Here is a 13,799-nt window from a genome sequence, read left to right as displayed (position 1 = left end):
CAGACAGTTATAGAAGTTGAAATACATGGGACCTTTGCATCTTTTTGATCTTGTGGTAGTCTAATATGTATTTATGATGCAAGAAACAGAGATGCATCAGTGATTAGAGCCTAAAAAGGTTTCTGACATTATAAACAGTATAATTTTGACTCATATATGCAGTGAAATGCTAACACTGTCATAAAGGAGAGCAGTGTTGCAACATAAGCAGGCTGAGGTGGAAAAAACACAGTAAAGGATCAAGATTTGATTGGGTTTATTTTAGCCGACACTGATTTAAATATGCCCTAAATCAGCCCTGATACCCATTCTTAGGATCTGCTCATGACAAAAGACCAAAACGGGTTTCTCAGACAAAGAACTCAATATCTGAACTGAGATGAGTACAATTTATTAGCTCAATAAAAAAAAAATTGACACTAACACTGAAAAAATGGTCACTAAAAGCTGAGACATCATCCATCTAGAGGAAATTTAAGTCAGTGTACGTAATATCCTGTCATCAACTGTTTCCTACACACTGTAGACATCTTGTGTCACTCGCGACACAGATCACGCTCTCACATCTGCTTATGATGTGCTTTGGATGTCCCCAGAACCACAAGCCAAGACGTATTACTTGGAAATAAACCTAGTATCACACACAGACCTCAAACCATTCATCAATTGAAAACCATTCTGTTCCACCATTTAAACAACACTGTGCCTTTGATCTTGGTGCAATTTCAACCTGGTCTAAAACTTTATGCTCCTTTCATCTGAGCAGAGGCTGAACGAGGAACGCTGTCTGGAAACAGGTGTTCTGGTTGTTTGATGTTAGCCTGCGAGTGGTCCGGCAGGTTTGGAAACATGAAGCAATCATGACCCCATTCTGGAGACCCACAACACACTCACTCTCCTCCTCCTCCCTTTCTGATGAAGCAGCCAGGTGCCAAAAATACACGCAGCTGTGTTGAATAAAACATCTGACACACTGACTCCCTGACTGATGGTGGGACAGAAGGAGCCACCCTGGGGACAGAGGGGTCTGGGACTCGCTGCATCTATACACTCAACTCATTACACAAGTTAATGAGAAAGTTTCGGAGAAGTCTGCTGCTGCGATGAGGCTCGGCCTTGACTGCTGACTGCTGCCCCGGGTGAGGAAGGGAGCTGTCCCGCAGGCTGTGGTGCTGAATTTGACTCTGCTCCTACCTTTGTGGTTATTCAGGCATTTAACATCTGCTCTGCTGCAGAGTGACTTGCACTTGGTGAGCATGATAGAAGATCTGTTTCTTATTTGATAAACAGCACAACTTTTTTTTTTTTCAAGGACATATACAGAGATTTTTCAACTTATATTTTATGTCCTCACGCAGGTAAAACTGTTGTATTTCCTGCTGCAAGAGAATGCTGATATAGTGTAGGGCTGAAACTAACAATTAAGTTCATTATTGATTCATCTGCCAATTATCTTTTCTCTATAAAATGAAAGAAAATTGTGAAAAGGGCCCATCAGAATTTCCTAGAGCCCACGGTGATGTCATCAAAATGCTTCTGTTGTCTGACCAATGGGTCAAAACCCAAAGATATTCAGTTTATTATAAGTAAAAAAAGAAAAAAAAGGAATAGCTCAGAAAATCCTTCCAATTTAGCTGGAACCAGGGAATTTTTTGACATTTTTTCTTGAAAGATAACTTTCTAATTATTTTTCTATCTTTCAGCTAATCAAATACTCAACTACTCGAGTATCAGCTCTACTGTTAAGTAGTAGAGTAAACACTGTAGTCTAGAAAAACAAATGAGCTGCTGGTAATGGCACCAGTCCCTCTAACTAAGTAAAAAAAATAATTGCCTAAGTACAGTGCTTCAATTCCAATGTAAATGGTATTTTTAAAATCCATTTTTGAAACAACTCTTTGCATTATTCATGTTTTTTAATATTAAAAAAAACACTGCAAATTTCACAGATTGTTTTTACGTCACATGGAGGCATCTACAGGTGGGAAATCAAAAGTAAAAATGTCTTAATAAGATGACAGGCCCTCACGAGCCGCCAGAACAGCTTTAGTGCATATTGGCATAGATAGATTCTCTAAGTCTCTCTAACTGTACAGGAGAGACAAACACCATTCTTCCAAAAGATATTCCTCATTTAGTGTTTTGGTGGTGGTGGAGGGAGCTGTCCAACATGTCAGCCCACAGCTTATGATTCACATCATTTTCATACTCATTAAACCATTAAGTGACCCCTTGTGCCTTGTATAGAAGCATTTGCATTCATTATGTTTCTCCACTCATTTATTCTTTTTTTTTTTTCCTCCTTTAATTTGTCACCAGTCTGCACGTACAGTACCAGCCAAAAGTTTGGACACAGTGTCTGCGAGGCTGTTTATATCTGGTAACATCATCCCACATCATCCCAACAAACCACATACTCGCTACACAAACACACTGCCTCTGACTGACAGTCGGCGTCTCCAGGCCTGTGGAGGTCAACCTAAGAGGAAGTGAGAAAGAAGCGCAGTTCCAACAAGGTTGAAGTTGGAAAAAAAAATCACAGCGACACCCGACAAAAGGAGTATCAGGTTATTTTTATCAACAGGGAAGGAGTCATTTGGATCACCATCCTGGCACACCACCAAGACCAAGCGTATATCGATTTAACATTTAAAAGACTAGTTCACTGGCTGTATCAGATTACTGGAGCCGCTGCCCCTTTAAGCCTCTGAACAACAACAAATCCTGTTTTAAAAAGCACTACAAGATAAAGTGGGCTTAAGGATTTGCCACCCATGAAACACAAGAATCAGACAGAAGTATTAACATAATTCACTGACTCTTCGGTAATTGTGCAGAACTCCTGATGATCCTGAGTCTGTTAAAGAATCTGGGTCACATTCAATAAATCTGTCAGTTATGTTAACACAGGTCAACACAAGATACTATAATTTTGTCTCTGTGGAACAATTTTAACAGAGGTATTAAGAAAATTATATTGTGCTCCAGGGAATGATGGTTTGGAGCAATCCTGCAAATTCAAAGAATGAGAGAAACTATGTCTGTTTTCCCACTGAAGCTAATTATATTTGTATGCAGAGAAAGACTGATGGACAGAACAAGAAGGGGAGAGATAACAGAGAGGAGCGCAGGAGAAAGAAGGAAGACGGAGGGTAAACAGAGAGCCAGTTAGAATGTAGTGACCCCAAAGCTTGAGATGGAGTCATGAGTCAGTAACTGTGTTTACTGTACACAGAGACAACACAGAGGGACAACATCATTTACTGACACACCTCAGAGATACAGGGTCAATCAGCAACTGGTGATTTGCAATAAGGATGCCAGAAAAGAGGGTGTTCTCTGTCCGCAGAGGATATATTTTCCTTGGAACAAAGCAAACAGCTCAAACAGCAACACTGAGCGACTGACAGGACAAAATGTATTGCAGGCAATTAAACCAAACAGTAACTCAACAGCCTGAGACATGTTTCTGGAATTTGAAGCTTCTCCAAATAAGATTCTTAACATTTCTAATTAATTTTTTTTTACCAGTTGACTAGTCAGGAGTGGATTGCTGATCAGAGTACAGTATCTCAATTTTGCTTTTTGAAATTGTAACGCAATTTGTGCTAGCAAAATTGAATTCCATGTGCACCAATGTGGAACTGAGGCCAATTAAGAGATGTTAACAGGTCTTGTCTTTTAGCAGAAATGAATGTGTCAACGGTGATGCAGTTTATGCCGCTCGGTGGCTCACATATTATTCAAAAACTAAATAGTGAGGTATTCAGTTAGTGCTGATAATGTGCATGCCAGCTCTTTATTCCCCTTTCATTAAAAACAAAATAAAAATAAAAATCCGTAGTGCTGAAGTACTTATGAATTTGTTTTTTCTTTAATCTCTGAATCTCTGAGCTATGACTGCCTGATTCTTGGGTATTTACATATGAACAAATGAAGGTGTTGTTGCAAGAGTCTGTTACGCAACACTGCCTTGGCTCTCAGTGGCCACCAAACATCATATCTGATTTGCCAAAGGAGCTGCCAGATTTCAGGTTGCAGCAGTATCTAGTGGCTGTGATGCCTCACTGCACCCACTCCTCCCAAATCTGCATAGCAATAAGTCCCCAGGTTGATCATAAGAAGAAAAAAAGGCAGGTTCAGTTTGCTCACATCTTGCCATGCAGTTGTGTTTATGACTTCATAAAACTACACATGGAAGTAACAGGTCTGAAGCCAGTACCAGGGATATCTGTCTGTACTTGTCTGGTGCACAGGCCCCACGGGGGCTCTTAGTGGGGTTGGTCAGCCAGAGTGGAAGGATGGGCTCCGGAGTTATTGATTGAAGCTTCTCATAATCTGTGAGCAGGTCCAGGGGTGCTGCAGGGCTGAGCACGGCGAGGATGTTTGTGTGTGCTGGTGTGATGCTCTGACATTGAAGTTGCCCTTCCTGCTGCCTTTGAATAGGTTCAGCACCTTTTCTGAAGAGCCAAGGGGTGTTGTGCTGTTGCCAGAAAATGGCTCATTATGTTACACAGCGGAACAAAATAAAGAAGGACAACGTCCTCAAAGAAGCGAGATCCTCAGAGGTCATAAAATAACCATATTTTCGAGTACATCAATGGCTGTAAGTACACAGTAGAGGCCACTGTAACCTTCCTGCAGGGACACTTCACGGCATGTTTGTACAACAAAAGTGGACACAAATGTAGAAAAATAGTGCTTCATTGATGCTGGACTGCAGTGCGAATAGTCTTGCTGGCTGAATGTCATGAACGACATCCAAATCATTTAATTTCTAAATCACTTTTTGCAAGGGAAGACTTCTTAACTACTGATACTAGTTGTGGCTTTTGTGGAGCTTACTTAAGATAGCAGGAATCATCATTTAGGTGACCTTTCAACTTGTTGGGATGATTTTTTTTTTTTTTTAAGAACATGGTACAGATTACATTTACACCTGGCTGAAATTGGATCACAATGCGAACCTGAACACCTCTATGAAGGTTGGGTGATCCGATCACATTCGGATCCCAATGCTTTCTGCATGCTTTTACACTTTGCATTAACATGCGTTACACCATAGTCAGATACAGATCACATTTTAATACAAGGTGTAAATGGGGTATAATTGTTGGTATTAGCATAAAAATATCCAATGACGTCCTGCAGAATGTTTTGCTTTTCTTGTTCATAGCTCTTTGTCGCCATCTCAGTGCTAACATGTTGTTGTCAGCTCTTTTCAAAGTAAGTCAGCTTGCTGAGCTTGTTAGAGGATCTCTGCACCTTCAGCACTGATCACATGGCTCATTTTTTCCTTCAGCTGCCTTTGTCGCCACTCCCCTGCAAACTCTGCTGTTGTTGTACCCCTGTTTTTGGTTTTCCGTGGTTTCGGTAATTCTTTAATCTTCTCACAACCCCACTGGCATTAAGTATAAATAACCAAAAGGTTTCCTACTAGCATCTGTGGTATCTGCATCCGTCTCTTTGTCCTCCAAAAAAAAAAGTACACTGGTCACCAAAGTGAAAAAAATCCTAAGATATCAAAGAGTGGCAAGAGCAACAGAGATCCATAGACTTTAAAGGGTCAGATCCCCCAAGTCCCACACAAATACATTTCCCCACTGTATTTGTTTGTGCTGCTCAAAGCATCAAAAAAATAACATTTGAAAAACCCATCATTAACATGTTTTTCCAGAAACAATGTGCCAGTTACTTGGATAATCCACAGATCTTGATGTTTTTGTGGTTTGGCAGTATGAAGGTTGAATAATATTCAGTCTGGTACTTGTGCATGAGAAAAATACCTCCACTGATTCGACTTTTAATTGGAATACTTTTTGTTAATGGCAGCAGCCTACAAGAGTTTGTTTTGCAATGCACAATGCATGCATAATCCACATTTGTAAGTGGCTTGCCTCTTCATTAACAACGTTTAAAAAATGAATGTGAGGAAATCTATCATTATCGCAACTCGCAATCACCAAACCCTACAGCGGTTACAAACTCATAATCTTAGGCAATTTGCATATGCAATTAGTGTAAGCTTCAAGGAAAGGATGTGATTGACAGGACTGAAATGTTTTGCCTAGTTGGTCTGATTGAACCCAATTTAAAGAGTAACCGTGGTCGACTTCATGGAAAGCGTTTTGTACATTGTGCTATATTTCTAAAGCTATTTTGAGATGCTACAGCAGATAGAGGTTCAATATGTTGTGTGACAGCTTGACTTCCAGGCCCCTATTGCAGCAAGTATGTCCAAGAGACAACATTTTTTTTGGCAAATCGCACTGAATTACCTTCACATACTCCTTCCACTTTACAGGTGCACACAGCAACAACAAACACATACTCCAATAATCAATAAAATTCTTGTAAGGAACCAGGACTATTTTTTGCCGATTTTGGCGCCACGCTAAGAAACTAAAAATCACACTGCCGGTTTGATAGAATTTCATTCAGAGAAGTCACGGACAGACATAGGAGGTATTCTATTTTTGCTCAAGCTCTCATCTTCCATTCTTTCTCATTTTGGCCCCCCCCTCCTCAAGGTTATTCATCTGACTGTGTGGAGTCAAAATCAATGACAAGAACAGGGCAATGAACAGAACAGAGTTAAAGGCTTGCACTGAATCTCTCGCAGTGCATATGGGACGTGAGGGGACAGCCATGTTTCATTATAAATTCAAGGCCAATCTGTTCCCAGGGAGGGAAAGCAGGATGTCAAGGTAATGAGTTAATTTAGGAGATAAGGAACAGCAAATGTAATCTCTGAAATTTCACCAGCAGCAAAATGGCTCCTCAAGCCTCAAGCCCATCCTATCAAACAGAGAGGGAAAAGTCACTCATTATCATGATAGTCTTAGTTCTTGGTTCTCTACAGAGAAGTAAATAAGGGTAATCATCCTCTCAGAATACAGTGAAGTTTACCCTGAGGTTTCATTGTAAAGACACCATTAAACCCTCTGTTGTGAATAACGGAGCAGGGTTGTTTCAAATGCTTCAGCTTAAGCAGCAAAGTGCAGGAGTCAAACAGCTTAAGAGAGCACAATAATTTCTGCCACTATCGCAGACCCCAGACTACCCAGTACACCAGCATTATATCAAATTTAAGCAGATGCCTAGTTATTATCCCCAAGTGGGCCGGGTTGGCCCTGTGGCGCTGTGGTAATGAGTGTTTTTTCGTCTGACTGGGTGGACATGTTTTGGAAGAAAGGCCGCTGTCTGCCCCCCCAAGAAGCTTGGCTCTGAGAATGAACTCTGAACAGCATGGACCTATATGCCTCCACATTTGCATCATCCTTCAAGGGAGCCCCAAATGTGTCAGAATATTCTGGGTTTTTTTTTCCAAGGATGAAAGGATGGGAGAGTGAACGAGAGGAGTGGAAATTGAGGCCACTTGCTGTTATATCTCTCCATCTTTTGAGCTGTGGGCTTTCGCTGGTTGTGCCATTATTCCAGCAATTGACTCTGGCTGCGCTGGTTGGCAGTTCTCTCAAGTGAAAATATTCCTGTAGCTGAGGGTGTAGTGCTATGCAGCTGCTAAAAAAAAGGGGACCACCTCGAGAAGGAGTAGGGACAGGCAACGTAATGAGAGCGGCTTATGGTGATAAGGATACGGGATCATGTAGAACGATGTACAGCGCTCGCACGTGTCATCTACAGTACAGCGCTAATGGGTGAGGAAGAGCATGGGGGAGGCGGCTGGCATGACAACCTACAGCAGGCAGGAGACTTGGTTGCCATGGCGACAAACAAGGATGTTTGCATCAGAGGCAAATCTCAGTGGTCGGCAACGTAGGGCACACATGCCGTTCGACTAAAAAGTAATGGAGAATCGTCGGGGCCGGAGATGAGAAACGGTGAGCTGAAAGGGAGGAATGCCTTTCCCTTATCACTCGGCGTTCCCTCGCAATCTCTTTCCCACAGCAGGGCTGAGCCACACCGTAGGAGGGGGGTTCCTGTCTAACAGGGAAACAGAGACACACTGGTTCAACAGCTAATGACCCCTCTTGCCTTGTTGTATTAGAGAGAAGAATGAAATCATCTTCACAGTAGAGTCACTTGAAAATATTAAGGCTGTAACGGTGATTATGTGCCTGTGCATTTATTCTGTTTAATCCATCCACAGTGAATTTAATAAGCATGCAGTGACCTTGATTGGTAGCGAAACAATACGGCAATGTGACTCACTTGGGCATGCTGCTGTCTCTAGTCAAACACGGACTCAGTTGACAGGGAAATAGGGGTAATAAGTTGTATATCTGTGACGACTATTAATGCTTTCCAACACATGTTGAAATAACTGTGACACTTTTTAAAATCCACCAAGGTCATTTGTGTCATGGACAGGGCGGTGTGGGGGGGGGGGGGGGGGGGGGGGGGGACGACGACACTGACTTTAATTGCTTTTTTTTTTTTTTTTTTATCCCATCATGCCAGTGTATCTTGCACACACTGCTGGGTGTTGTGTTGCTTTATGACTCATGCATCCTCCAAGGGCGCCCAGAAGCAGCGACTGAACTGAAGCGGAGCCAACAGGCAACTTACTTGGACATAGTTTGCTCTGTTTCCCCTCGTCATGTTAACATATTCTCAGGACACCCGACGGAGGCTCTGGGGAATTAAGAGCTTGTACGAGCTGTAAAAACACAATTAGCCTTTTCTGCCTTACATAAGACTGTGCAGTACTTGAGTTGGGAATGTGTTATTTTGTTTAAAGTGATGCATTTGGTCCAGATTTTCAGGGCATTCAATTTCATTTCACCCAATATGACAGATGTTAACTCTTACAAACTCAAGAATGGAGGATAGACTGAAGAATGGATAGTAGTAATTTGGATTCTAGGCTCATCTCCATGTTGACACTGTCAATACAGAGTGGCTAAATCTACAGGGAAACCATAGTGGAGCAACTCTGATCTAATAATTTCAGACAAAAACCTGAACAATATGAGCCAAAAAGACAATTACACAAAACACAGCACTTGATTAGGTTATTAGTGACATTACCCTGGAGATAAGGTGGCACTTCCTCCTCCATTTTCAAAACTACAAAGTCACTGCCTTGATACTAACATGTCATGCAGGTGCATCATGGGATCCCATGTGTCTTTAGGGCTGGATGGACGTGCATGAGCGTTTCAGGTTAGCACAGGAAGAGAAGAATGGCCTTCTTTTTTCTTTTAAGGCACCTTATTACATTCATGAAACATTGAAAATATCCTCCAGGGCCTCTTTTTTATACCACATGCCCTTCTTCAGTAATAATTAATCCGCTCTTTCGTTGGGCAAAGGGGATGTTTCGCCAACTGTGTAGAGGGGAGGCTGGGGGGCTCAGGAGGACAGACATGGAGCACACGGGGCAAGGCTTGCGTCCCTCAGCAGTCCCACACACCCAGATGGTATTAATCTCTAATAACTTCCCCATAAAGCACCTTCGGGCAGCGGTTGGAGAAATGCTACGGGTAGATGATGCGTTTTACCAGCGCTAAGTATGAATCAGGATATTAAAAAATTGTAGGAGGGCAAAAGCAATTTCCTCCTAAAGGGGATTTTAAAATTACAGCTCTCAGACTGGAAGTAAGTTTTGCCGTAAAATCATTTTCTCGTTCTCACCTATCACAATGAAACACCTCCCCTCCGCCACCATCGATATATGTGTACAGCCAAGATATCTTCTGTAAATTAAAATCTCTCTGACAGACAGTCATGACAAAGCCATGAAATAAAACCTCCTGAAATACACTTTGTACGGACTACTGTACATTTATAACAGCAGGCTAGGCAGGTTATAAGGTGGTGGTGGATATACATAAAGAGATGGATTCTCCAAATGTATGTATATCCTGTAAAAAAACATTTTTTGTAACGATTTTCCTTGGGAAGACAAACCTGAATGAAGTCATTGTAACATGAATTCACTTAAAGTCATTCACTTAGTGCATTTAATTATGCAGACTGTTGTTGACAGAGGTATCCGACGTAGCCTTGTTTTTTTATAGGCTTCATTAGACATTGTTCAAGCTGCTCCTTTGATTGGTTGATCCTTTCCGACTCGCTGCGACTTAACGCCCATTGTTTTGACCGTGTCGCGGCTGATAAATATGAATTTAAATGCAGTGACATACAGCTGGAAGAATGGGCTTTTGTCGCAAACTGAACAATGATTCGGTTCTTCCTCACAAATGAGAACACCCTTTGAGCTTGTTCTATTGTGAGGAGAGGTCTTCCTCATGCTCTGTTAAATTCAGCAGCTTTACACCATGTGATGTACACAGTCAAATAAGCTGCCTGATGGAATTAGCTGACAATTGAAGGGGGTCATGTGTGTTTTTAAATTCAGTAGCTGTCTTTGGTGCCAAATGATTTTTACCTTGATGTTTCTGCACAGCGCTTCCCAGTTATCAAAAAGTGTTTTTTCCTGGACTTTCTATTGAAGTTCATGGTCACAGCCCTCCTTTTCTTTGCAAGTTTAGCCTTGGTTGCTGTCAGCACTCATATTAATGACACTTTCTAAGCAAACAGATGCTTATTTCTATAAAAATGTCTCAAATTATGATTTTTCACCTTCTCATACTATTAAAGTTTCGCCCTTATGAAGCACAGAATGATAAAACCTACTTTAATGTCGTTATTTTATAAGGATATGTATGTGTCTCTGTTGAAGGTGTGTGCCAGTTGAAGGTGTGTGTTTGTGAGCACATGTGTGGATTGATCATGTAATCTGAGTCTTATCTCGGTGGGTCTACGGAGATCAAGCAGTCCTGAGTTCTATACACCCTGTCAAACACCGAGCTCCAAATCAGGACTTAGACCGAGCTAATTAGCCTATCAGCGTTAGGCCTTTAAGATGACGCTGATACCAGTTAGCCCAGCAATGTCAACTACGGGGAGCTCTCTCTCCAATTAGTGCATTTTTACTGAACACATGACAGATTTTAGGGTGTTCTCTGCAAAAAAGACAAATTTGAGAAGTGATGAATTCAGTGCGCTGATGAAATGTCAAACTGAGGTGAAAACTGATTTTAGCCAGAACTGAGCAGTGTGATAGAAAAAGTCCAGGATAAAAATGATATGCTTGTCTTGAAAATCAATTCAGATAAATCAGTTTAGCTTTCTTTAATTTAGTTTGTGTAATTGACTTACATTGATCATTCTGAGCGTGAAATTAAAAGTAATTTATATGGAGAAACAAAACTGATTTAAATGAACTTGACTTAACTTTCACTCGAAGCTTTGTCCATGAATGGAAAAGACGATTTACAAGCATGCTTGAGGTGAGATTCAAGGCTAATTAAATAATAAGTCTATGTTTACTGTACAGTACATGCACTGAAGGCTGGTTAATTTGCAAAACAACCTTGTAAAAGATCATCTCTCTCAGCGGTGTCACACCATCTCGCTGACGGGCGGAGTTCGATATTTCATTTCCATGAAGACAACAAACACAGTTAATAGAAAACTGCGTGCGGCCATGTTTATTTGGAGAAATCAAAACACTGTGCAGGTCTATCAGCTTGAATTCGTATTTAATGATAAAAGGTGTGAAACATTTGAGGAATGATGCAGATGAACCTAATATGAACCTCTTGTGTCAATCTTATTTTTTTTTGTGACAAATATCTTCTTCCCTCTTTCCCAACTGAATACATGCAGTTTAAATTTTTAATGACTTGATCTCTTATGATTGACTCAAGCTGATTCAAGGTCAGCTGGATTGCATACGTTAAACTGATACAGTAAGTTAGGGCTTGTATTCTTATCTTTTGTGTTCAGTCAGTGTATCATGATGGTAACTGGACTGGAATGCAATTAATAATCAATCAATAATCACATCCAAAAAGACCTCATTATTTAATACTGCAACTGACCTTCTTAAGAATGATAATCCTGTAATCCATCACCACACTATTATTCCTTGCACTTTTCTATACTACCAATGATGATGATGATAGAATGATGATGATAAAAGGATAAGGATGATGATGATGATGATGGTGAGGCACTTGGACACGGAGAACAATCCCAGCAAGAAGAGTAGGACAACTCGTCCTGAGGCATCCATCACCAGAGATAGTCAGTATCTCTGGTGTCAGGGATATGTGTTTGGACAGGCACCCACTACCAAATGGCCACACAAGGTCATATCATAAGAGAGATGCTATTAATATCCTTCTTTTTGTATTGCTATCCGGAGCGGAAATAAACACCAGCCTTGTTTTCTTTACGTTGCTCTTTCTGTGATTCTGCCTCTGCTTTCTTTCTCCTCATTTTCCTCCATCTTATAATAAACTGATCATACTGTAAATAAGAGGCTTCGGCTAAACGCAAAGTAGTCCTGGCAGATGCCCTTTTATCTTGACGGCCTTTGGCTTTTTGAAAAGTTCACTCAAGATAACTTGGCCCAAACGAAAGGTTAGCGACGCTCGGACATCAGGCTCGGGACTTTGGGCCTGTAGTTCTCGTTAATAGCTCTTTAACAAGCCTGATAAAACATGACGACACCTCCGGCGACTTGCTGAGTGGCCACTTGGGAGTCAACATCTGCCCTCGCGCTGTCTGGTTTGGTGTAAATAAGATAAGAAAATACCGCGTTGAGCTTCATTGTCACCCGAACTCAAATTACACCGCTTCACAAAAAGTCCCGGGTGACGCTTACACTCGTTCAGGACCCCGAGAACATGAAAAATCCCCTCAAGGTGTTTCAAAAAGCCATTAGCAGCCAATAGTTAACAGTGCATCCATCAGTCCAGACACAGCCTCAGCCTGTCTGATTCAGTTAGTGCTTATGAAATGGAGCATCTGCAGAAGCTCCCAGAGAGTATGTAAACATAAGCTCTGTCTTGGGAAATGAGCTGAAGGGTCATTGGGTGGGGGGGGGAGCATTGAGTGCCGCCTTGCTTCACACTCTCTCTGTCACCTGGTAACAGTTTTGACACACGGGAGCTTCCTGGCTAATGTATTCTGAGCGCTAGGCTAAACCGCTACACCTGAGCAACCCACCCTCCCTCCCTCCTCCCCTCCCTTTTTCTTCCTATCCTGTTGCATTGGATGATCCTGCCTCCTGAGATATTAGGTAATCCGGGAGCAGCCGAGAGGTGATAGGCCGCCTGTCTTTTAACAATGCCTTATTTGTCAGCGAAGCCACGCGACAATCACCACGGATATGCTTGACATGTTTGCAGAGAGCCAGGAGCCATCCATTCCATGCGCGCTGTGCGGTAGCCAATCGGCGCTCTATCAGCAAACCTGCGGGAAGTGATAAGCCTGCTCTACCAATCACAACAATAGCAGAGATATTGGGTAACATATAGAACTCGAGTGGGCTTTCAAACATATCTGCTCACTGTATGGACTCATGAGCTTAAAAGATTGAAAACTATGTGCAGGGATTCATTATGATTGGAGAGTTTGTATAATACATTATCACCAAAAAAAAAGGTACAGTCAGGAACAAAAAGCATGCAGGAGGAAAAAGTCACAGACAGAGAGGGATGTCTTGTTCCCTTTTCAGATGGCATTACAGCTCATTTCCGAATCAATAGCTTGCCTCTTTTCTCCCTGCCCAAGATAAACCCATCACAATTGAAGGATGGAGAGTGGAAACAAACAAAAAAAAAAAAAAAAAAAAAAGAGACAGGGCACCAGAGCCACAGCCAGCCCATTTTATCTGATGGAGAGAGGTGAACAAATGGAGGGATTAGCTTCCATGGGATGAAAGCAGCTGCTCGTCTTCCGTCTCCATTCCCCTCCCCTCCCCTCCTCTCCTCATCTCTCCATCCGCCCACACATCCAACACCGTGGTCTCCCCTCGCAAC

General features: G+C 41.8%; 1 protein-coding gene across 14 annotated transcripts in view; it reads right to left on the bottom strand.

The window, feature by feature from the left end:
• syt1a (synaptotagmin Ia) overlaps positions 1-13,799 on the bottom strand; it is a 204,509-nt gene that overhangs the window by 172,568 nt on the left and 18,142 nt on the right. The gene's annotated exons all lie outside the window — the stretch shown is intronic.

Source organism: Thunnus maccoyii, chromosome 23 (assembly GCF_910596095.1).
Source record: "Thunnus maccoyii chromosome 23, fThuMac1.1, whole genome shotgun sequence".
In the NCBI taxonomy this organism is placed as follows: domain Eukaryota; kingdom Metazoa; phylum Chordata; class Actinopteri; order Scombriformes; family Scombridae; genus Thunnus; species Thunnus maccoyii.
Note: the sequence above shows the minus strand (reverse complement) of the source record. Positions and strands in the feature narration are given on the sequence as shown.